The sequence below is a fragment of the Panthera pardus genome, unplaced genomic scaffold (genome assembly GCF_024362965.1).
Source record: "Panthera pardus isolate Hobbes unplaced genomic scaffold, ASM2436296v1 HiC_scaffold_17, whole genome shotgun sequence".
In the NCBI taxonomy this organism is placed as follows: Eukaryota; Metazoa; Chordata; class Mammalia; order Carnivora; family Felidae; genus Panthera; species Panthera pardus.
Window position 1 is genome coordinate 85,320,038 of NW_026526732.1, and position 24,441 is coordinate 85,344,478.

Consider the following 24,441-nt stretch of genomic DNA (forward strand, 5'->3'; position numbering starts at 1 on the left):
TCAAAGTTTTGCTTGTTTGTTTGCTTGTTTTGTGACCAAAACATTGAAGTTGATGATTCCATGTGGATATAAACACAACTGGAAAAAAAAGGAGGCAAAATGTGGCTGTAGCTAATGTAATACTGTTCCCTCCACTGAAAATTCTAGATGTGTTTAACTTAAATTTTGTTATTGTTTCAGGTGCAGAGTTGAAACTAAAACAAACTAAGTGATAATGGAAGATGTAAAAGTCAAAAGTAGTTAATAGTATGGATGTTTTGCCCTAAATCCTCAGTTTTCATGGGCACCCATCCTTTTATCTTAAACTGGAAACATACCTCAGTTTTCTCATCAGTAAGGTGACAGGAATGCACTAAATGAACCCTAACATCACCACCAGTTAAAATTGTAGTTTTGGGAGTGCCTGGGTGGCTCAGTTGGTTGAGCGTCCAACGTTGGCTCAGGTCAATATCTCACGGTTTGTGAGTTGGAGCCCCACCTCGGGCTCTCTGCTGTCAGCGCAGAGTCCACTTTGTATCCTCTGTCCCCCATCCTCTCTGCTCCACTCCCACACTCTCTCTCTCTCTCTCAAAAATAAAAATAAAAATAAAAATAAAAATAAAACATTTAAAAAATTATAGTTTTGGATACTCTGATGTTCTGTGTCTGTTCAGAGGACAGTGCAGGAAGGCCATGCTATTGAAGACCCCGAAATGCCTTCTGATTGCTGGGCCCTTGGAAATGTATGAGGCTGTCAGGGGCCTAGAAATATCACTTGCACAATCCAGGAAAAAGATGCATTATGTTCTGCTTCTTGTCGTAAGAGATTTTAGGCTATGTCTTTTCCCACTGGTTATTACTGTCTGCAGGAGATGAAGGGAAAGGAGAAATATTTACAACAGGGTTTGGCAAACTTTTTCTGTAAAGGACCAGATAGTAAATATTTTAGACTTTGTGAGCATATGGTCTCTCTTGTAGCTACTCAGCTCTGCAAGTTGCAGTGCAAAAGCAACCACAGACAACGAAGAAATGAATGAGTATGGCTGTGTTCTAATAAAACTTTATTTAGAAAAACAGGCAGTGGGCCAGATTTGCCCTCGATTCAGTTGAGGGGCAACAACATGACTTCCAATTTCAGCTGGCAAGACTACTGTAATTCTGTGCTGTAGTTCATCCCCCCAAAGGTTTTCACCAAGTCTTTTCCTACTCAAGTCCTTGTGATAAAGGGCTCATCTTAAGTGTAATTTTACCACAGAATTTGTTTCAGATTTAAAGGTTATCATTCAAAATAAATTTAAAACATAGGAAAGATTTTATGTAATGAACACTTTTTGTCTCTTTAAATACAGAAATAACCAAAGGACAGATAGATGCATACAAAGCAATGTCACATATTTTGAAATTTTGAGAGGTAGAACTAAATTCAGTACTATTTGTGGTTGACAGAACCAGGAGGAAAGCAGTTTTCTCTCTTTATTATTCCAGTTTTGTCATTTGTATTAGATCAAATGGGTATCAGCCTATCAGAAGAGTATTTGGTCTTTATCTCCTCTGTTTAGTGTTGCTTGGTGGAAAACCATGATTGAGAGAAGAACGACAGGAGAGTAACAGGCACTATTATCTGTAATGGATGTCAGGCAACCTTTCCATCACTGTAAAATTTTAAGAGCTTGAAAAGTTTTCCAGAGCATGTCTCTTTGCCATGAAGATTTGGAAGGCAGAAAGTAATTTATGTTCTCAAATTTCAAAATGATTTTCCATAATAATCAGTCTTTTAAAGGATTTCTACAAAACCCTTACCTTCCAATAAAAAAAGCAAGTGCTTTAATGTGCATACATACATATATTAAAAATGCATCTGAGAATAACTTTCCAACATTAAATGTTTGAAAAAAAATCCATGGCATCTTGAAAAAGTACTGTGGACCCCAAGGTTTTAACATTTTCTTTCCACTGAGTAAAATAATTTTTTTTTGTAAGATGTGGATTTTCTTTTTACTCACTAAAAAATGTACAATCCTACAATATGATACAACTGTGATAAGCAAACAACTATATGACAGTAAACTATTAACTGAAGGCCACATTTTGAAAGCATGACACTACTTTTTCTACTCATTTGGGGCATCAGCGAATGAAGGAGAGGATATTGTTTTCTTCTGTGTGCCAAGATGCTTCCTTTCCAGTCTGATTTAGTAAGCCTTAGGGGAGGTTTGATCAAACTTGTGTTATATTAGGCATTAGAAGGGCTTGTTTTTAGTTTGGCTTCATTAAACTAACTCGGAACCTGTGATGGTTAATTTTGTGTCAACCTGACTGGCCATGAGGTGTCCAGATTAAACCTTCTGAGTGTGTCTGTGGTCTCTGGATGAGCTTAGCATTTGAATTAGTGGACTCAGTAAAGTAGCTTGCCCTCTCCAGTGTGGGGGAGGGGGCATCATCCAATCTATTAGAGGGCCTGAATAGACTTAAAAGTGGAAAAGGAAGAATTTACCCTTTGCTTCCTGCCTCCCTGCTTGAGCTGGGACATCTCATCTCATCTTCTCCTGATTTACAGCCTCAGCTCCCCTGGTTCCCAGGCCTTGGGACTGAATTACACCACCAGCTTTCCTGGTCTCTAGTTTGCAGATGGCAGATCGTGGGACTTTTTAATCTTTCATAATTGCATGAGCCAATTCCTCACAATAAATATCCTTTGTATTTATCTTTCCTGTTGATTCTGGTTCTCTGGAGAACACTGACTAATACAGAGCTCTTGGCCAAATCTCTTATCTCTTATTTCTTCTGTGTTTTGGTTGCCTCTTCTGTAAAATGAGAAGTCTAATACCTGCATAGGTATGGTTTGATTACGTATGTGATGAAATAAAAGCATTTTACAGACACATGTTACTCCAGTGAGAAGATTATGAAGTCCTTGAGAGCAGGCCTTTGTCTTACTTCTTTGACTTTAAGAAAAATTCATTGAACACCTACCAGGCACCAATATTACCCACCAGGGCCTTAAATAAAGAAGTAGCTCAAAAATTACTCATTGACTTGTACCAGTTAAATGCTATATTTAATGGCAAACAGATATTCATTTATTCACTGGTGAATAGAAAATACAGGATCTTTTAAGTCTGTTTCTACACTAGATTTCTGAAAGGAATAATCTGAAAACCAGCTTTTTTGGCATGGTAGCTTGCATTCATTCTGATAGTAGTTTTCAGAGCCAGAGGCTGAGACAAATGCTATTATGGTTACAGAGTTTCTTTACCAATAGCTAAGAAGGCAGTGCAGCCTTTGATGCCATGCAAAAGCCATAACAAACAATTGCATTTGTTTCTACTAAAAAATGCCTGTCACAAAACTCAGATCATTTTTAGCACTTCCTATAAAGTCTAATTCTCCTCAACTGGGTAATTTGATTTGGTATTACTAAAACTGCATGTGGAGAAAACCCATCGCAATTTTCTATTTTCAGATCATTGAGTTGACATTGTATACATGTGCGTCTGTAATACATACATGGTGATAATCAAACTAATGAACAGTCACATCAAAATTTAGATACTTAATCCATGGAAGCTGATAGTTATTTCAGTCTGTAAACATAGAGGGGGCGATGGAGAATGAAATGTAGGGGACAGAATAGAAATAAGCATGCTTGAATTTGGGGAGCATATTTTCTTTACAGCATTTGTCCCAGAGCCAGTCTTCTTTCTATATAGGCCTTTAGAACTCCTGTCAACCAATTCAGAAGTGACATCAGACAACAAAGGTTGACATGTACACAGAGTCCTCTCAGGCACTTGAATTTCTGGGATCCTCTAGATGCTCTTAGAAGTTAACAGGAATAGGAACAGATACAGAGGAAAGAGCAACAATACTTGACAGATTCTGTGTCGGTGCTACTGAGCTTGACATAGGAACTTCCTTTGACCTTTGAGACCAGAGGTCTGAGAATCTGCCAACCAAGAAACGGATTAGCATATAAGGACTACTGTAAGTAATCAGTCTGTCTGGTAATGTTTAGGAGACAATAAGAGACAGAGTAAAATGATACAGGACAGGAGGAGGCAAGAAGAGAGGAATTCTGGCCCAAGGTGGAGTCAAAATACCATCCCAACGCAACTGGTAAACTGTCTACTCAGGTGAGGAGAGACCACTAATGAGTGAGCGATTGTCATTCCTGGATGTCAGAAACAAATTTCAGCAATTTTACATGGTCCAACCTTACATATTATCCCTGCATTATGCTTATACTTTGCTATACATATATGTGTATTCATTTATTTATACACTCAACACAAAAATTTATATGTCTTTTTTCCTAGATTCAGAAAATTTCCTTAATAATATGTTAGAGAGATGAAGGAAAAAATAGCTTTTCAAACTGACATCAATATTTATAAAATATTTCCTTTGTCTATAGGGTTTTATCAGTTTAGTTACCTTCAAACTTGGTTATACTTTCAGATCAAAATCATATCTTGTGCCTTAGGCATAAGTGGCTCATTAAATATTAAGTAAAAACTGAATTTGTCATTTTTTAAATAAAATATACTTTTAAAAAATGAATACACTGAAATTGGAGACCACCAAATAGTTCTCACAGAAGTCAAACTATAGTTAGGAAGCACAAGTTGGCTGTTTTCAGCTTAGTCTCCAGCTCATTAGTTTCAGGTATAAATTCACCACATAGTGGCTGGATGACTAACCAAAAGGGAGATTTAGTAAGAGACCACGTCGTTCATTCTTATCCCGGAAGTCAGCCACACTTGAGAAATAAACAACAGGTGCTGACCACATTTGCAACACAGGTTGACCTTGGTGTTTCAACTTGTTTTGGCCAAGATATTATATTTGCACACCTGTTTGTAAACGTACGCACACACACACGTGCCCACAAATTATGCCCATCTACACATATTCTTAATCTGATAGGTCAACCTTAGTGAGTTTTAGGGAGATAGCATCTGATTATAAGAACAAGCCATTGTATTATACAGTAAGTATTGTAAAAACAAGCACATAAAAAATACAGAAATGTATAACTTAGAAAGTCAAAATTCCTAGTAATCATTGCCTGCACCTTTGTTCACTCCCCATGAACCCCCAAAATAATCAATCTTAACATTTTGGGAGTTATGACATGAGTTTCCCTTTCCTCACCTCAGTGTTCTGCTTTTTTTCAATCACACTTTTATTTCTTTTAAAGGCCAACCTCCTCTGAGGTTCTCTTCTTCACTAAGCTGTATCATAATGATCTATTTCTTCTCTACACTTTCAGGGCCCTGACTCTGCAGCCAAACATTAATAATAAAATGTCTTATGAGGCTCTTTAATCCATAATTTTCTAAACTGTTTCCATAGAATATCAGTATCTGAAGGGATTTTCTTAGGTCTGACTCAAAAAAAAGAAAGTTTCTCTGTCAAATACAGTAACTGGGTGTCCTTATCACAGGGCTTGTGAAACATCTTTTTTTTAACGTTTATTCATTTTTGAAAGACAAAGCACGAGAAGGGGAGGGGCAGAGGGAGAGGGATACAGAATCTGAAGCAGGCTCCAGGTTCTAAGCAAGCTGTCAGCACAGAGCCCAATGCTGGCTCAAACCCACAATACATGAGATCATGACCTGAGCCAAAGTCAGACGCTGAACTGACTGAGCCACCCAGGTGCCCCTGGCCTGTGAAACATCTTTGACATCTAATGTGAATGGTGAAGTTCTAGGGGAAGTTTTTAGTGTAGTATATTTCCGAAGCTTGGATCAAGGAACACCATTCTTACCAATTCTCTGATATCTTTTTTTTTTAAGTTTATTCATTTTTGAGAGATTGAGAGAGAGAGAGAGAGAGAGTACGAGCTTGAGCAGGAGAGGGGCAGAGAGAGAGAGAGAGAGGAGACAGAGAATCCCAAGCAGGCTCTGCATTGTCTACGCAGAGCCTGATGTGGGGCTTGAACCCACAAATTGAAATCAAGAACCTGAGCTGAAATCAAGAGTCTGATGCTTAACTGATGCAGGTGCCCCCTCTTAGTGATATCTTAAGTGACAGTTATATTTCTTAGAACCTGGCATGGTAAACATTACATTCTTGAAAGCCGGAAACATGTTCTTTATTCATGTGAGACTCTTGTAGTACATAGCATCGTTCTGAAAACGTCCAAGTATTCAATAATTATTTATTGATTTATTTATATGGTTGAAGGAAAATGAGAAGGAATGAAAAATATAGTGAAGGATGTGCCAAAGGCTTGCACCATACATTTAAAAAAATTACCTTTAATTAAATAAACTCAGACACAGGAAAAAATGCTGAACGTCACTAATCATCAGGGAAGCGCAAATCAAAACCACAATGAAATATCACCTTACATTTGTCAGAAAGGCTACAAAGACAAAGAATAACAAGTGTTGGTGAGGATGTGGAGAAAAAGGAATCCTCATGTACTGATTCTTAGTGGGAATGCAAATTGGTGCAGTCACTGTGGAAAATAATATGGAGGTTCCTCAAAAAGTTAAAAATAGAATTACCATATGGTAATACCACTATTGGGTAGTTACCCAAACAAAACAAAAACACTTAATTTGCACCCCTATGCTTATTGCAGCATTACTTATAATAGCTAAGATATGGAAGCAACCCAAGTGTCCATCCATAGACAGATAAAGAAGATGTGGTGTGTATGTATATATATACACACATATATATGCTCAGCCATCTAAAAGAATGAGATCTTGCCATTTGCAACGACATGGATGGACCTAAAGGGTATAATTCTAAGTGAAATAGATCAGAAAAGACAAATACTACATAATTTTACTCATATGTGGGGTTTAAGAAACAAAACAAATGAACAAACAAAAAAAGAAGCAAACAAACAAACAAAACAGACACTTAAGTACAGAGAACAAACTGGTGGTTACCAGCGGGGAGGTGGGCGGGAGGATGGGTGAAATAGATAAAGGAGATTAAAACCCAAGTAATCCAATTAAAAATGGGCAAAAAACATGCATAGCTATTTCTCCAAAGAAAACATACAGATGGCCAATAGATAAGTGAAAATCTGCTTAACATCACTCATCATCAGGGAAATGCAAATCAAAACCACAGTGAGATACCACCTCATACCTGTCAGTATGGTTAAAATAAAAAAACACAAGAAACAAATGTTGGTGAGGATGTGGAGAAAAAGGAATCCCCCTGGATTGCTGGTGGGAATGCAAACTGGTGCCGCCACTCTGGAAAACAGTATGGAGGTTTTTCAAAAAATGAAAAATAGAAACACCATATGCTTCAGTAATTCCACTACTGGGTATTTACCCCCCAAATGCAAAAACACTAATTTGAAAGGTTATATGCACCCCTATGTTTATGAGGCATTATTTCCAATAGCCAAATTATGGAAGCAGCCCAAGTGTCCATCTACAGATGAAGGGATAAAGAAGATGTAGTGTATATATATGAGTATATATATGTGTATGTGTGTGTATATGTATCTATATCTATATCTATATCTATATCTATATCTATATCTATATCTATATCTATATCTATCTATATCTATCTATATCTATGTCTATCACTCAGCCATAAAAATGAATGAAATATTGCCATTTGCTACAACATGGGTGGATCTAGAGAGTATGTATAATTCTAAGCAAAATAAGCCAGTCAGAGAAGGACAAATACCATATGATTTCACTCACATGTGGCATTTAAGAAATAAAACAAATGAACAAAGGGAAAAAAGAGACAAACCAAAATACAGACTTTAAACTATAGAGAATAAATTGACGGCTACCAGAGAGGAGGTGGGTGGGGGATGGGTGAAATAGATGAAGGGGATTAAGAGCACACTCATCTTGATAAGCATTGAGTAAGGCATAGAATTGTTGGATCATTATATTGTACACTTGAAACTAATATAACACTGTATATTAACTATACTTCAATAAAAATAAAAATAAAAAAATTATTACATTGAATAAATAAAGAGATGCCTTTTGGGGCACCTGGGTGGCTCAGTCCATTAAGCATCTGACTTTGGCTCAGCTGCCTGGAGCCTGCTTCAGATTCTGTGTCACCCTCTCTCTCTGCTCCTCCCCTGCTCATGCTCTGTCTCTCTCTCAAAAATAAATAAACATTTTTAAAAAAGAGATGCCTTTTGTTTTCGATGTACTTTAAAATCATGTCATGTCATTATCTTTCACTATGTTGACCAAGTCATTGCAAAGGAGGGTTACAGGCAGGCACTGGTTATAAAATCATCGAGAGAACTTGAAAAACTTACTGACTAAAATTCTTATTGGGCAAGGAATGTGTTCTTACCCTAAAGAGGATATAAAAAGGAGGAAATAAAACCCTATAATTAGTATCATTAGGTTTATGGAAAACTTTATAACTGTGGACCTTCTCCTTTGTCATTGCAGAAGGGAGCCAGTGCTGAAGTTCTGCTCCGTGTAATAAAATGCACAGAAGAAGAAAAATATAGTACCTTAAATATGTCATTGTCTTTGTATATCTTCCTCTGGTCACTATAAGATATAAAACAAAACAGGTCTTGTTCCTTAACTTCTCCAACTCCTTCCAAAAACAACAAATCTTCAAGGCATAATTAAGTGGGTTCTATTGAACTCAGCCATTGGTAGAAGGTGCCAATCACCTGTGCCAGTTACTGAGCCACGGAGGAAGTGCTGGACTCCCCAAAACAGTCTGTATGGAGTGTATTCTTTTCAAAGCATTTCCTTTGCAATGTTCTCCGGTCCACAGTGCCTCCTACCTTGACCTGCTCAAAACCCAGACGTGAGTTTCAAACTGAACACAGTTAAGTTTCTCTTTTCCTCATGAAAGTTCGGCTTTAATATAAATATTTGAGTGTCATCACAAATTAATAGGAGAATGCTTTGCAAAATACTGCTTTCCTTTTTAAAATGAAAAGATAAAAATTCAGATTCTCAGTTATTTGGGAATATTTTACTTCTATTCATAAATATGCTTTAAACTAAAGGTATTTATAAGATAACAATAAGAAATTCCTGTTGGGCTTGGGATGACAACTCAAACTAGCAAAAACTGTTCTGACCTCTGTAGTTGGCTTCAGGACTTCCTAGGAAGGGTGGCGTGATGGAGGGAGGCACTCCTAGGACTGGAAGGCAGTGCCTCCAGCTCTGCCCCAGTATGTGGCCTTGGCAGGCACCTTAACCTCTCTAGGCCTGGCATTCCCTTCTGCAAAACCAAGAGGTTAATCTGCATAAGTTCAAACATCATTTCCAGCTAAACTGAAATTGACAACACTATTTATTATTCCATGTAAAAGCATACTTTCGACCCTCTCACACACAGATAAAGTGAGTGACTCTCTTTACACAAGGCACTCTGTTAGGTGTTGCTAGCTCTAAAGTAATAGAATTCCACTGTACTCATTCCAGTTATGAGCCTTTCCTAAAAATTGAAATGATAATGTCTAAACCTATCAATTCAAACTTTAAGAGCAGCCTGCTTATTGAAGTTTGGATTTAAAAACACATGAGCATACAGTGGTTAACAATTCTGGAGACTACTGAGCCACTTTCCTCCGGCCAACTGTTTGATGCTGTGGGTCAATGGACAGTGCAACAAAAGTGGGCATAAAATCGCCTGCTCAGATGACACATTTCACATTCACAACCAGGCCATAATGGCTCATGATGAAATACTGGGAAAATGGCCTTCTAGGAAAGAAAAAACCAGTTTGATTTTTTAAGTAGAAAAAAATAGTTGATTCTCCTTATTGCTGGTAGTTATATGTTCTGTAAAGTTGCTTTGAACACTGAATTATCCAATACTGAATCACTGCTTCTAGGGAAAATACAGAAGTAGGTGCCTGTGAGCATCTGGTCACAACAGTTTTTTCAATCATTCAATAGATAATCTTGTTTTATGTATATTTCTGTTTAATTCTCATTTAATATATATTGCTGGTTCACTGGCATTAAACTCTTGGCCAGTAGTGCTATGGCAGATGCCTGAAAGAAGCTTATCTAACACATGTATTTTCTATCTAAGGCACATCACAGGGTTTTGTTTTATTTTGTTTTGTTTTGTTTTGTTTGTTTGTTTGTTTTTAAAGGAGCACCAGACAGCACTTTAGCACTACACTTAGGGACCATTTAAAAATAGTGAAATAATCAATAAAAAGCCAAACCTATGAAAAATGTGGCAATAAGTAGACTGTGAAAAGGAGACTTGTTTACAGCATGGGAGCTAAAACAAGAAGGCAGGGATACCTTTGTCCAGCCCCAGCTGGAAACATGTTGGGACAATGAAATTTTTCACTGTTGTACTAATGACCATAAAAGTGGCCGGAGTACTGATTTTCATCTCACAAAATTATTTTATTGAATTAGCAAATTTGTAAATATGGAATCCATAAGTAATGAGGATTGGCTGTATGTATAAACTGCATATAAATTCAAAATATGTAAACACCTAAATATAACTTTATTTAACAAGAATGCTTATTACTAATATCAACTCATGGAAAATGTGAGCTTCAAAGAATACTTTTTTATAAATATTAAGTATAACAATAAAGTATTGACAGTTCATATAAAAATAAAATCTTTCTGTACCATAATGCATACTTTCACCATGGTTTTAGAATCAACAAATAAACAGGAGTTACAATATAAAAAACCACGGCAGCTGCAAATACTCTCAGGAACTTGAGAGCACTGAGGCTTTCTCCTTCTATTGATTAGCACAGATCATTTGGCCATGTCCTTACAATAATCCACATATAATTGAAAGAGTCATAGAGAAAATAAAAATGAGCAACTTAGACAATGCTATCATTCTTAATGTTTCATGGCGTACACTTAAAAGTCTATCAGGGCACAATTACAATTACTGAGTCCATTGACTAAATAAGTACAAAGCTACCAAGGCCCTCACTCATGTAAAAGTGGCCAAGACAACATCATTGTAATCTGTTTAAGTAGATATCCATTCTTTTTAATTTTCTCAAACAATGGATAATTGTGTGAACTCAAACAAGGCACTGAGACTCATTATGACCGACTTGATAAGAAATATAAGCTTGCCATTTTAACAGTTAGGAGCTATGATTAACCACCTTTGCAATCTAATTGAAGGTTTCAAACTCAGTCTTTAACATGAATGTTTTCTACTCTGATTTAAGTAATGTATATTTGCTAAACAATACTTTTATATTTTAGGCATTTCACATTAGAAATGCAGGTGTCAGCTCTTTTTCTATCACATTTAGTAGAAAGAATAGTCATATACATTTTATTTGTTTGTTTGTTTTTTTAAGTAGGTTTCACACCCAGTGTGGAACCCAAAGCAGGGCCTGAACTCAAGACCCTGAGATGCTTAACCGAATGAACCACCCAGGCACTCCAAGAATAGTCCTATATTAAAATAAATCATTTCAGTAAGACGAAGGTTTGTTCTGTGAAATATATTAGTTAAATCATATTTTCACTTAAACTTCAAGGAGATTATCCACAAATATGAATTCCATGAATGCAGTCCATGTATTGCATTATGGTTAAGCAAAGAGGTTTTTTTTCCCCTCCATCTCCATCAGATAACTTTCTGCTTTTTTGTAAACAAAGTAAGGAGATCTTCTGAAATATTTCAGAATCTGCAGTTTAAACCAATCTCACTGTTTCCAAAAGAAACTGACTCCAAAATGTCTGAAAATAACTCCTGTCACTTAAACTCAACCAGCTAAACAATGTTTTTTCTTTTGTAAATATGTAAGGTAACTTTTCTTTTTTTTGAGTAATAGATCTAATGTTTTATCTTGTACGTATTAAAATTTGGATGAAACTGTATTTTCCTCAGAAATGTGTAAGATATAAATTTCATCAGTATAGAGGGAAAAAAGAATTAATGATATCTAAAATGAATCTAAATCCTCAGGTAAAAACATTGTAAATGCAAGATAGTTGTTGACTGTAGCTGGGCATTAAAGAATGACAAGTTTGAAGGCCTTTGCAGAGGGACTTGTGTGGCCCTAGGAGGCAATAAAGTTGACTCTGTCCAGTCTAGGCTCCAAAAGCCTTACAACTAGATGCTGTCATCAGCTTCTTATTAGTCTCTCTGGCTTCACTTATTCTCTGCTGCCATATAGTCTACAAACTGCTCTTAAATCCTCCTTTTATCACTTCGCTTTCCACTTCCAACAACCTTCAGTGGCTCCCTATGGCCTCTTGAACTGAACAAGGTTCTGCCTGCCTTCCAAGGGCATCATGGCCAGACCTGGTCTTTCTGTTCTCTGTCAACCAGTGTTTTCCACTTGCACAAATCTCTGGGTAGGTCTCTTCATTTTCATGCTCATTTGGCATCTTGCCTCAAGTTCATAGCTGAAATACTTTAAATCTTATCATCTCAGCCCATCCAAAATTCCACCAACCCCACTTTGTTCAGCGCACTATCCTCTACTTTCTCCTGATACCATCTCCTAAAATGCTTATTGTCTTGCACAGTTTGAGATATGATTATATACTGCTGTGTGGTGTCATCTAACCATTTATATCATTCTTGTCTACAGGCAGATGATGAGGGTCAGGGTCATATTTTACCCTTTTTCACTTTACTAAATTGCATCAGTGTTAGAAGTGAATTAATTAAACCATTTGTTTAATTAAACTAATTAATTAATTAAATGAATGGTTTAATTAAACTAATTAATTTAATTAAATGAATGCTTTAATTAATTAATAAGGATAGTTACTTTTATATTTCAAATGATAATATTCCTGTATAAAAATAACACATCTGGGGGGCACTGAAACAGAATATTGAGGGAAAATATTAAATATTTATTAAAAAGGTAAGAAAACAAAGGAATAGAGAAGTCTTTTAAATAAATATTTTTATCAGTTGGCACTGGATAGTTAAAAAGTCGTCTTAATGAGCTACCGTTAGGTGTTGGTTATTTTTGCCAGTGATACTCTGGCTGAAAGTCTGTGGGTCCATTTGGGGACTCCATCCCACCCCTCCCCCAGTTCTGAGTCTAATGTTGGTAATTTGAATTATGTGACAGCTCAGATGTCACAATGCCTGTAGAAGGACTGTGTTGTCAAGCTTCTTTCATTGTGATCCCAATCTATTGCAGATGAAAACTCAGCACACATAAAATAACATGCATCAAAGCATTCCTTTTCACTCTGGTCCATGGCTGGCAGGTTTTCAAAAATTCTTAGCAGTGCAAAATCACTCTATATTATGTTTATTTGTTTTAGAGTGTTAGATGAAAAGAGCTATTGCTCAAAGTTTAGTTAAAAAATTAACACACTCAAGACACTTCCCATACTTTTGTGCTCTGGGATGTCATTCCTGTAATTAGATTTGAATTGTATTGTGATTCTCCTAGATCCTCAAGTTTATAAATAAACTTCTATTCAGCAGCAATTTCAGTCTGCCTTTTTTTCCCAAAGCAATTTCTCAAAAAATGGTGAAACTATCATTTTGAATTATAAACTCTGAAATAAGAAACTGTGATTTATTTATTTCCCCCATTTTTTGGGGGAAAGTTCTTGTTTTCCTTAACATTTCTGAATCTCAGGGCTTCCCAACACATTATATAACCAAAATAATATTGCTTGGTACTCTTTAGATTCAGATATACTGTACTAAACCATGACTCCTAAAATTTTTACGGCATCCTTAATTGAAAGCACAATTCTAGAATTATGGATGTGTGTTGAATGTCTTTGTAGGTAATCCATTTATATACATGTTTTCTAAAAATACAGAAACCTGAACCTTGTTTGGAAGCTGTGTTCCTTGGAGAGTTTCTTGGAGTTCCTGAACTCCAGCTACTTGTAAGCATCTTTCTTTTCTTGCCCAAATATGAAAGTTAGTGTTAATTCGATGCATATAAATGAAACAGCAAATATGAAACAGCAAAAATGACAGCCAAAAAGGCTCCGGGCAAGATTCCCAGGCAGAGAGCAGTTAGAATTCCAGCTCCGATTTGCAGGATCATTATTGGCCAAGCCTCCCCTGAAAGCTAAACATGTTTTATTTTGCTTATCAATGCAGGCTCTGCCTCATAACAGGACCACAGATTATTAAACTCATTTTCTCCTGCAAAAAAATCTGATTTACAGTTAACATTTTCAAAAGGGGAAGCAAAGAGTACTGGCTGGCTGGTAACATCCCAAGTATTAAAATATAAGATAGAAATAGAAAAGAAAAGAGAAGGATAAATGCTTTCAAAACTTTCCTGTTACTTTTACTGCAGTAAATAGGGAGCACATAAACAGGCTTCCATGGAGTTCTGTATTCGTTGCTGTTATTAGTAAAATGGGTCCTAGCTGTGATATAGGAGCATTCATGCTGTGGTACTAATAGCTGGCCACCACATGTTTTCCTGTTTTTAGATAATGTATTGTACTTTGAAAACGTTTAGAAACCATGTACCTGTAGTGCCAATTAGAGCAATTCTTCCATTAATGTCAATGGAATTGTTACCTGATTCTTGACCTTAGTGTAAGGTCTGTTCAACATCAACAGAACATATATTTATTGTGTGTCTCATGTGTGAGACCTCATATGGTTTTCACATTTTGTTGTACCTTAACATATCAGCATAAAATATCTAAATTACTCTACCATACTGTTCAATACAGAGGCAATGTTTGACTTTAATAGCCTACAGACAGACACTTAATTTAAAGTGAGAACTTAGAAAGTGAGCATGCTTTGGATAGAGGAGAACGCTTTGTTTGTGCCTGTAGGTATGTTGGGAGGGAGTGTAGAATAGATTTCTGGGGTCAGACTGGCAGAATATTACACCTTACATAAAAAACAATTGTGAAACAATGTTCATAAACTGAACACAACAACAGTTTTGTGCTTCTACTAACTATGCTATGCACAGGTTATTTGAGACGATCTCTATCCTTAATACTATAATTCCATCAAATCAACTACAGGTAGACTTGAGATAGGGGTGAAGAGGCTATAATAATGAATGTCACACTGCCCATTTGTTTAACAGTATGATCAAATTGTTAGTAGGTAGGTAGGTAGAGGCTTCATGAGGGAGCCATATCCATATGACACTATTCAGCTTTCAAGAGTCCACTGGCTGAATTGGATGCCTTTCATTTGTTAAGAAAAAAAAAAAAATGGAGCACCTGTTATGTACCAGGTTATTTAGTGTATTAGGTACTGGGAACACATCAGTTCATAAAGCATATAAGGCCCTGAGGAATCTAGTAAAATAATGTAGTCATCCTCAAAGAGGCTGCAGAATTTTTCTTTTTCACAATTTGTGAGATTTAGCATTCAAGAATAATTGATCAAAAACATGGAAATGACTTGGAAAAGGAAGATGAGAACAAGAATAAAATCCTCTTCCTGGGGAACTCCTTAAGCTATTAGCCTTTTTCTCAGGTTTTCTGTGGAAAAGCCCAATTGTGTGATTAAATCCAGCCCATGAATAATATGGACACTGGAGACAGAAATGTATAAAAATGAAACTTAAGCTCCTGATGTGATGCAGCAGCATAGCTGAGATATTTAAGAATGTCCTCATTAGCATTTCAATGACAGCAATCAGTTTAGAAGGACACAAGGATATCATTCAGATCAGTGGTTCTCCATTCTGGCTTCACATAAGAATTGTCTAAGGAGCACTTAAAAAACATTGATGCTCAGGCTTCATCCAAAGATGTAAGCAAATTAGATTCCTTGGGGGTGGCACCTAGGTATTGGAAACTTCAAAAAGCTTCCTACTATGTAGAACCAGGGCTGAGATCTACTGTTGTAGGTCAACCCTTACTCATTTCAAAGCTTAAAAAACCCAGATCCACAAGGCTAAGTTATGCACTCAAGATCACATTGTAAAGTAGGAACAGAGCTGAGACTGCCTGCTAGTTTCTGGACACTGTAACGAAATAGGTCTGAACCCAACTGCTCCCAACATCTACTTTTATCTATGTTGACTTTTGAGGAAGCTTTGGATCATCTACCAACAGTAACTCTATTAAACAATTAGAATGTCTGACATCACTCAAAACTTTGAGATGTCAAAACTCATTTTGGTGAGAGACAGGGAAAGCCAGAATTTCAGTTTAGCCTGCCCTGTCCCTCTCCTCCTGTAATCAGAGTGTCTCCGTTTTTGTCTGTTTAATATGCAGGTGTTCCCTTAAGATTTCATGTCAAGAACAAAGCTAAAAAGAAGCTTTAAAATGCACCAATTAAAGTCTTATCCTCCCCCACTTCAAGGAAAATAATGACTTGAGTTCTTATTTAGTATTGTTTAAATTATATCTCCTATCCTTGAAAGAGTATTTATGCATGGAGGAGGTTTAGACATTATAGGCAAGATACTGTGAGACTCCTAAATAATTTCACTCAGATAATTGACTTGCTGTATGTGGCTTTGAACAACCTCTCTGAGTCTCAGTGTTTTTCATATATAAAATAAATACATTATCACTGGGTTATTGCCAAGTATTACATGAAATGATGAGTGCAGTAAACGATTTAGCACACACAAAAGGGAAATGAAAAGCGCTGAGTGTGGCATCCAACATGAAAGTGTGTGTTCAAGTTTATTATTTTCACTCCCTCTCTTCTCTTTTAGGTGACAGCTTAAAGGAAAAGCTTCTATTAAACGGTGACAGAATTATAGGCTAAAGAACTTAGCACTTAAAAATATGTTATGATTGGCCTTATTTGAAAACTATTGTTTTTGCACGGTACCTTTAGAAAATATAACCCGAGAAGACCCATTTCTATGGTGCTTTGGTGCATCACAGTGTTCCAAATTACAAAATGCAAAATAATTCAGTTTCAAGATTGTTAATATCTGAGACATGACTCAAGAACCAGGTCCTCATTCCTTCTATATCAACCTGCATCACTCCCCAAGTAACCCAACCAGTATGTGGTAGATTAAATCACCTACAACATACATCTTTCTCTTTTTGTTGGAGGCATAAAGTTCCTACTCGTAGTTATAATAGATGAGAGTTAGCATGCATTTTGGCAACACTCAGAGCAATTAAAAAGGATTTAAAAGGCAAGAGGACAAAATTACCAGAGATGAAATACATCAAAGTAACCCAGTTGTTCAATTTTTTATTTAATCAAAGGCCTCAATTTGACTTTCTGCATTAACTTTAAAGAACTGTAAACTGAACAATTCAGAAGGCCTTTGGATGATTTATTCATGTTTTGTCATAATGTTTATGTATCCGATTTAAATTTAAATTTTACGATTACTCAGACTACATAATGATAAGAATGGACAAGTGGGTTCACTTTGGGAATGACACTGTGAGTGATTATGCTAACTGCTACAATAAAGAGATGAAAAATCGTGGAACAATTGTCTGTGAAAATAACCTAAACTAATGTTTAGATCTGTCCTAGTCCTCAACTCAATGCCAATTTTCCATGATGCTACTGACTCAACTGCCTTTGAAGAACTCTGCCAAGAGACTTCTCCTATCTGTAGGAAGAAAACAAAGGGGACCTTTTCCATGAGCTAAGAGCAAATCTCAAGTTAACAGGATCCAGATAAAAAGGTAGTAACAGCTGACAAGACTGGGAGAGTGTGTGAGCTTATGAGCTCATTCTCTCTCTTTCTCTCTCTTACACACACACACACACATACACACACACACACACACACACCCCACACCACACGGTGCTGTGGTTCCTTGACTCGCTCAAGTTTGAAACCGAAGTCTGCCCTTCTTTTCAAGCATCATGTACTCATTAAACACATGTCAAACACACTATTACCACACATATGAAACTGACCACTTAAACCAACTTACTGGGTGCTAAGTCTGTCTGGGGAAGGACTGGATATCCAGAAAAGCATATTTTGTCACTGTATTACCCTTTCAACTTAAATTCCTGTCACCCTGTACTATCCAGTGACATTTTCTATACCTATGAGATAGATTAAGAAGAAATAGCTTATTCTAAGTTTATAAGAAGTGAGAGTTTTATCAAAACATGCCTCCCTACACTGAAGAATCTTGAAATTTCATCTTTTGAGAATACAATTATACTCTAAGTTAATTCCTTCTCCATACAAGTATAATTACATTAATAATCTTTCCTTAAGTAGATGCATTGAAATGCTGTCTTAGTTATCTCAAATTGTTTTCCTGTAGCATTATTTTGTACTTATTTTTACTCATTCTTTATCATCTCCATCCCCACCAACCTCCTTTCTCTCCTCCCCCTCCTTCTACTTTCCTGTGTAACACAGCACTGAAGCCAGGCAGATCTGGACATGACGTGCTTGATTTTTCAGGTGAGCCTCTCTAATACAGGCCCATAGTTGGAACCAGAAGCTTGGCATGCTCTTTGTGAATCTTGTACTGTGTCACAGATAAGAAAGCTGGATAAAGTACCTGGAGATGAACCCAGAGACATTCTTACTTAGAAGTGCCGAGGTCTGCCAACGAAAAACTTTGAAAGATTGCCAAGGAATTTGAATTTCAGTAGCTAAGGTCTTTTGCTGACTCAGTTTTGTTACTGTTCTTTGTTGGTGGATGGTCATTATGATGGAAATCTCATAAACCACGCCAGGGAAACCTCTGATATACAGAGTAATGATTATGGTTAAAATATTGGCTGTGCTGCCTTCTCCAGCCATTTGTTTTTTCTCACCACACTGCCTCTATTTTCCTAACATTTTTTTCTAAGTTTTTGTTTGCTTTTGTTTTGAATAGATAACACATTCTCATGTTTTATTTATTTATTTATTTATTTTAATTTTTAATTTTTTTAAAGTTTGTTTATTTTCAGAGAGACAGAGACAGTGTGAGCAGGGGTGGGGCAGAGAGAGAGGGAGAGAGAGAGAGAGTCCCAAGCAGTCTCTGCGCTGCCAGCACAGAGCCTGATGAGGGGCTTGAACTCACAAACCGTGAGATCATGACTTGAGCTGAAATCAAGAGTCAGACACTCAACTGACTGAGCCACCCAGGCACCCCAACATTCTTATGTTTTAGAAGTCAAAGCTCTGTAACACATGTAAATTGAGAGTCTCATGCCACTCCACTCTGTCTACCCTGCTTCCACCTCCACAGATAACTACAAAAATGAGAGTACTCTCTTGAAGCAGGTACAAACAGACCAAGATTTCTTACTGACAGAGAAGGGATAGACACGGAAGGATCTTAAGGGGGCAGAGGAAACGAAATATGCACTTTGGCATAAGGATTATTTTGAGCTGATTATTTTGAGAAGCAATAGACACAGAAGCTCAGAATACAGAGTAGCAGTTGCTCTTCTGTGAGGAAATCTCCATTTGCAAGGGTGTCTCCCTCTCTGTACCAGGAAAAGAAGGATGACTCTAAATCACAACGGACTCTTATCAATGGAGAAGGCACCCATTTAAATCTGTATGATAAACTTTACTCTTTTTAATAGTACTTTTCCTGGTCACCTTCCCATAACTTGCCTCCTCCACACCCTTCTTTCTTTGTTATAGTTGAAGATACAATTTTAAGCCACATATTTAAGTTTACTCATCACTGAGTTTCTCCCATGTATACATGAATATGCATATTAATAAACTGTTTTTCTCCTGTTAATCTGTCTTCTGTTACAGGGGCTACAGATGAGAACTTAGAAGGGTATAAGGAAAAAGATTTTTTTTCCTCCCCTAGAAGGAGCAGCAGAGATACAGCAGGGGAGGGGAGCTGTCCTAAGAGGACTCTTGCTTGGTGGGGAAGAAGAGGAGACAGAGATGACAGGTTAGTATGATTCATCAAATTTGAATGTGGATTTAAGCGTAACAGTTCTTTTATTGGTATTAGATATTTAACAATTTGTTGATGTCATTTCCTACAGTATGAGAAAGATATTCTGCAACCAAAAAACATGAGTCTAATACCAATGGCATTGGTGACATTGAGCTAATAATCTCCCCTATTAGAACCAAAGAATGAATTACCAGCTCTTATTCTGAGGGCTAGGAGGGTCTTGTGATTCACAATTTGCCAATGCAAATTCTTACAAAAGAAAATCTTGTTTTATAGCTAGTTGGCTACAAATCAGCCTGAAGTCCACTTGGGAAAATGTTAATCAAACTTTTTATACAAATATATGTGTCCGAATAAGATGTGTGTCAGGAGAAGTTCTCATTTTGTATGCTTCATCACTGGGCTGTAAGATCTGTGAGAGCAGGGACCAAGTCTGTTTCACTCACCTGGTGCGTTTAGAGCATAGTGCTATTCCTGGCACATGCTAGGTACTCAACAAATAATCACCAAATGAATGAATCACAGAATAATATGGAACTAGCCCACTGGAAAGTTGTTACTCAGCATTTATTACATTCAGAAGCACATTACTGAGTCCTCAGAAGAAAAATAAAAGGCAGGAAAGAGAACAGATGCTTGTTTTTGGAATTTATAATCTAGATGTAGCATACAAGTTCACGATCGTTGACTTAAAAGAACAAAATTGGGCTATTAAAAGAAAAAAACTTCAGCTAAAGAATGGTTTTGGCAAGATGATAAAAGAGGGAATAAATGGTAGAGAGGATTCCTGATGAAGGTCTCCAAGAGCTTTATAATTAGAAAATTACTGAGAAAGAAAGGGGTTACTATCAAAGTAGAAAAGATAATTTCAGAGAAGGTGGAATCTGATATTTGGCTTTGAGTTTCACAATGTCTAAAGTCAGTTCAAGCTAGAAAATAATTTATAAAATAGTCTTAGGTTTAAAATTCAGCATCAGTGTAGGAGGCTGAAGGGAGCAAAACTGTCACCCCAAAATATGCCTCTTTGGCATAAAGTTTATTTTAGGCTGATTATTTTTAAGAAACAGCAGACATAGGAAAAGTTCCAAAACTGAGTGGAAGTTACCCTTTGGTAAAGGAAATGTACATTTATAAGGGAAATCTCTATTTGAAGGGTGACTCCCTCTCTGCACCTGGAAGAAAAGGATGCCTCTAAATCTCTAGAACTGTTGTCAAAGGAGAAGTCATTAAATCTGCATAACAACCTTGTTTACTGGGCTTGTCCTAGTGACCTCCCATAACTGGCCTACTCCTCTCCCATAACATTTTCTGTTGTCTTTAGCTGGAAATGGTATTTAAAATAGTGATTTGAGTCATTCAGGAGTTACTCGGTTTTCCTGGGTATCTCCTATGTATATGGGAGATATACATGTTATTAAACATCTGTTTGTTTTTCTCCTGTTAATCTGTTTTTTTTTTTTTAATTACAGGGAGTGTCTCATCCAAGAACCAAGAAGGGTACAGGAAAAATTATTTTTCCTCTCTTACAAAGCTAGAATATTTTTGTCAACTTTCCAATTTTATTAAGGTTATTTCACATCACTATAAAACTATTTTCTTTCTAAAATTTTGTAGTGCTTCTTGAAACATTTTGAAGACACAGATTCTAGAATACTGTGGTCTATAAGGAAAAGTTCTGAGCTATGCATGTTTCTAGAGTATTTTTTTTTAAGTTTATTTATTTATTTTGAGAGAGAGAGAGAGAGAGAGAGAGAGAGAGCGCATGAGCACGGCAGGGGTAGAGAGAGAGAGAGGGAGAGAATCCCAAGCACGTTCTGCACTGTCAGAACAGAACCCTACCCAGGGCTTGAACCTATGGACTGTGAGATTATGACCTGAGCCGAAATCAAAAGTTGGATGCTTAACCAACTGAGCCACCCAGGTGTCCCTGAGCTATGTATGTTAAAGAAATGTTCAATGCAAGGTCCTAAACTGAAACTAGCATCAATAAAATTTCTTTTCAATGGTGCAAATAATGAGGCATCTCAATAAAAAAAGAAAATCCTAGGCCAAATGAATAGTAAAGTTGCTGACAAAAGTGGAAGAAAGTACTGAGTATTTGTGTTTGCTTTGTGTGTATATGCATATGTACAACTGTGTGCTTTCCTGCAAAGTTTTCTTTGAAGTTGACCTCTGGAATTGACTCCTTTGTGTGATACAACAGTGTCCTCATTCAAAAATATTTTATGTTTTTAAAAATGTTTATTTATTTTTGAGAGAGAGAGAGAGAGAGAGAGAGAATGGGGGAGGGGCAGAGAGAGAGGAAGACACAGAATCCGAAGCAGGCTCCATGTTCTGAGCTGTCAGCACAGAGCCTGACGTGGGGCTCAAACCCATGAACTGTGAGATCATTACCTGAGCCAAAGTCGGATGCTCAACTGACTGAGCCACCCAGACGCCCCTCAAAAATACTTTAATAATGTCACTGGATCTTTCCTCTTTGCTTCTATTTCACTACCTACCCTTCTAGCCTACTTCGATTTGGCAAACTTACAATGGCCATTTTTCCCCCCACATGGACAAATTGTTCTTAAGTAATGACTTCAGTTGTCAGGCACAAACATTACCCTTTCATATCTAACCACAGTTATAAGCCAAACTATTTAATTTCAGAGACATGACCCCATTTTATTTGGTGAATGTTAACTACTTTTCCACCCAGATCCTTCAACCTCTCTTTTAATTTAATGAATTTGGGTAGAATATGAAGTTCTAAGAGTACATTTCTCTACACTCTTCAGGAATGAGATCAGCTTTGCCATGTATTAAGAACTAAACTCTGCCCTTTGTTCTAGGTACAAAATCCTCTCCCTAAAAGGTATTTGTTCTCTGGGATGTCCTATGGGAAGTGGCTGTGAATTAGGATAAAATAAAAACACCATCACCAACTAGCGAACACAGATATATATTTTCATGGTTACTGACAAATTACATATCTTAGAGGGGGATATACCTTTCTATACTAGAAGGCTAAGGAGTAAAACTAAGGGAGAGTAATTTTTGGGAAAAGAAGATCTGGGAAGAAGAGAGTTTAAAATTCAGATCATGAGAGAACATCCCCACTCTTGCTCCCTGTTCAAATGCTTCTTCTGCATGTGAAAATATTCAAATTCTCAACACTGAGTTTTCAGGATTTGGGGAGCAGCAGATGGTACTGGAAATCAGGCTCAAAGTTTTCAGAAAAACAATCTACATTCTCAGATCCAAAAACCAGCAGCAGAAAAGGCTAGGGAAGATTGTTTTAAGGTCTTGGGATCAGACATCTAATCTAATCATTGATAGAAATGTGATTTCACACGATATTTTGTAGAGCACAGAAGAGTCAATATTTGGGTTTCCCCCTTTCAAGATATGAACTTCCTCCAAATTATGAAAACACATCTTTAGAATTCAAGATGGACCATGCCAGACTGGGACTGTTCTGCTGTCCAAATCCTTGGAATTTATGCCTTTGCCAGTTCTCTCTAACACATGAATGGCTGTGAACCAATTGCCCCCATTGGTGTGGTCACTGCAGCAGCCATGAGTGTCTTAATCATCACTGTCACCAGCTGAACACAAGGCATGAGCAGTGAGACAGCTGAGAGAGGCTCCGGTAGCCTGCGGTTCTTGTGACCATGAATGCAGACCAGGCATACCATTAGAGTTTTACTAACCACTTGGGTTTTTCTTTCATGCATCATGCAAGTTGGCAATAATCAGTGAGGATTTTCTGCCTGATTTTTGGACAACAATTTTAGTTTTCCTTTTTGTGAAGCAATAGCCTCATCAACTCCATTCAGGGACACTAGACTGTATCCTGACTCCAAACATGTGAATCAGTGTAGCAGATGATGAAATTCTGGGTGACAGATCATCTTCTAATCAGTTTGTTTACCAAAACTGGCTGCTAAGGGCTATCATAAAAAAGGATATTGGATACTCTACTATTTTTTTTTAAAATACAAATGGCTATCAAGACAAACCTTTAAGAAAGGCAATAAGAAATCAAATTTTTAATGGTCCTTGAGAGCACAATTTTGGTCTTCTTAGCTATTCTTGAGTTTTAGTGATCTGATATACCAGAATAGTTATTGAAAAAATTATTTAAGAGAAATTTCTGATATACTACTTCTGTTCCTGAAAGAACAAAAGCAGATTTCTTGCATCTCTTTTGGGAATATTAAAAAGGGAGAAAGTTTTGAATAAAAAGATTATGCAAGACAGTTTTTTAATGCAAGACAGTTTTTGAATAAAAATTAATTTGAGAGGGTAGAGCATTTTGAAAAAAAAATTCTTGTTCTTCCTTCATGATTAAAAAGAGCATTAAATTGATAATCATTTTTAAATAAACTTAGTTCACTGGGGGGAGGGGAAAGGGTAAGGCAAACATTACTCTTGCTTCCCATTTTAAAATTGGTGAGACATGCAGCTAGACTAATTCCTATCATGATTTATGAAAAACAATGACAAGAATTATTTATTAATCATTGCAGAAAAGACCAGTCACAGTCCATTGAACAAGTGATAAAATCAAATGTGGTACAATATTTACTTGACGTATACGTAAAAATTAGTGCAATAAGGATGTTTCTAAAACTGTATCAATGTAGTTAAAATTTTTTGTATGGTTTGTAATGTTGACATTATAATAAGCAGATAGCACATAAACTCAGAAAAGTCTCACACTGACTGCTGTTGATGT

The 24,441-nt window shown here is 36.7% G+C and overlaps 1 protein-coding gene across 3 annotated transcripts in view; it reads right to left on the reverse strand.

The window, feature by feature from the left end:
- Window positions 1–24,441, reverse strand: part of KCNQ5 (potassium voltage-gated channel subfamily Q member 5) — a 518,932-nt gene that overhangs the window by 198,612 nt on the left and 295,879 nt on the right. The window lies entirely within an intron of this gene.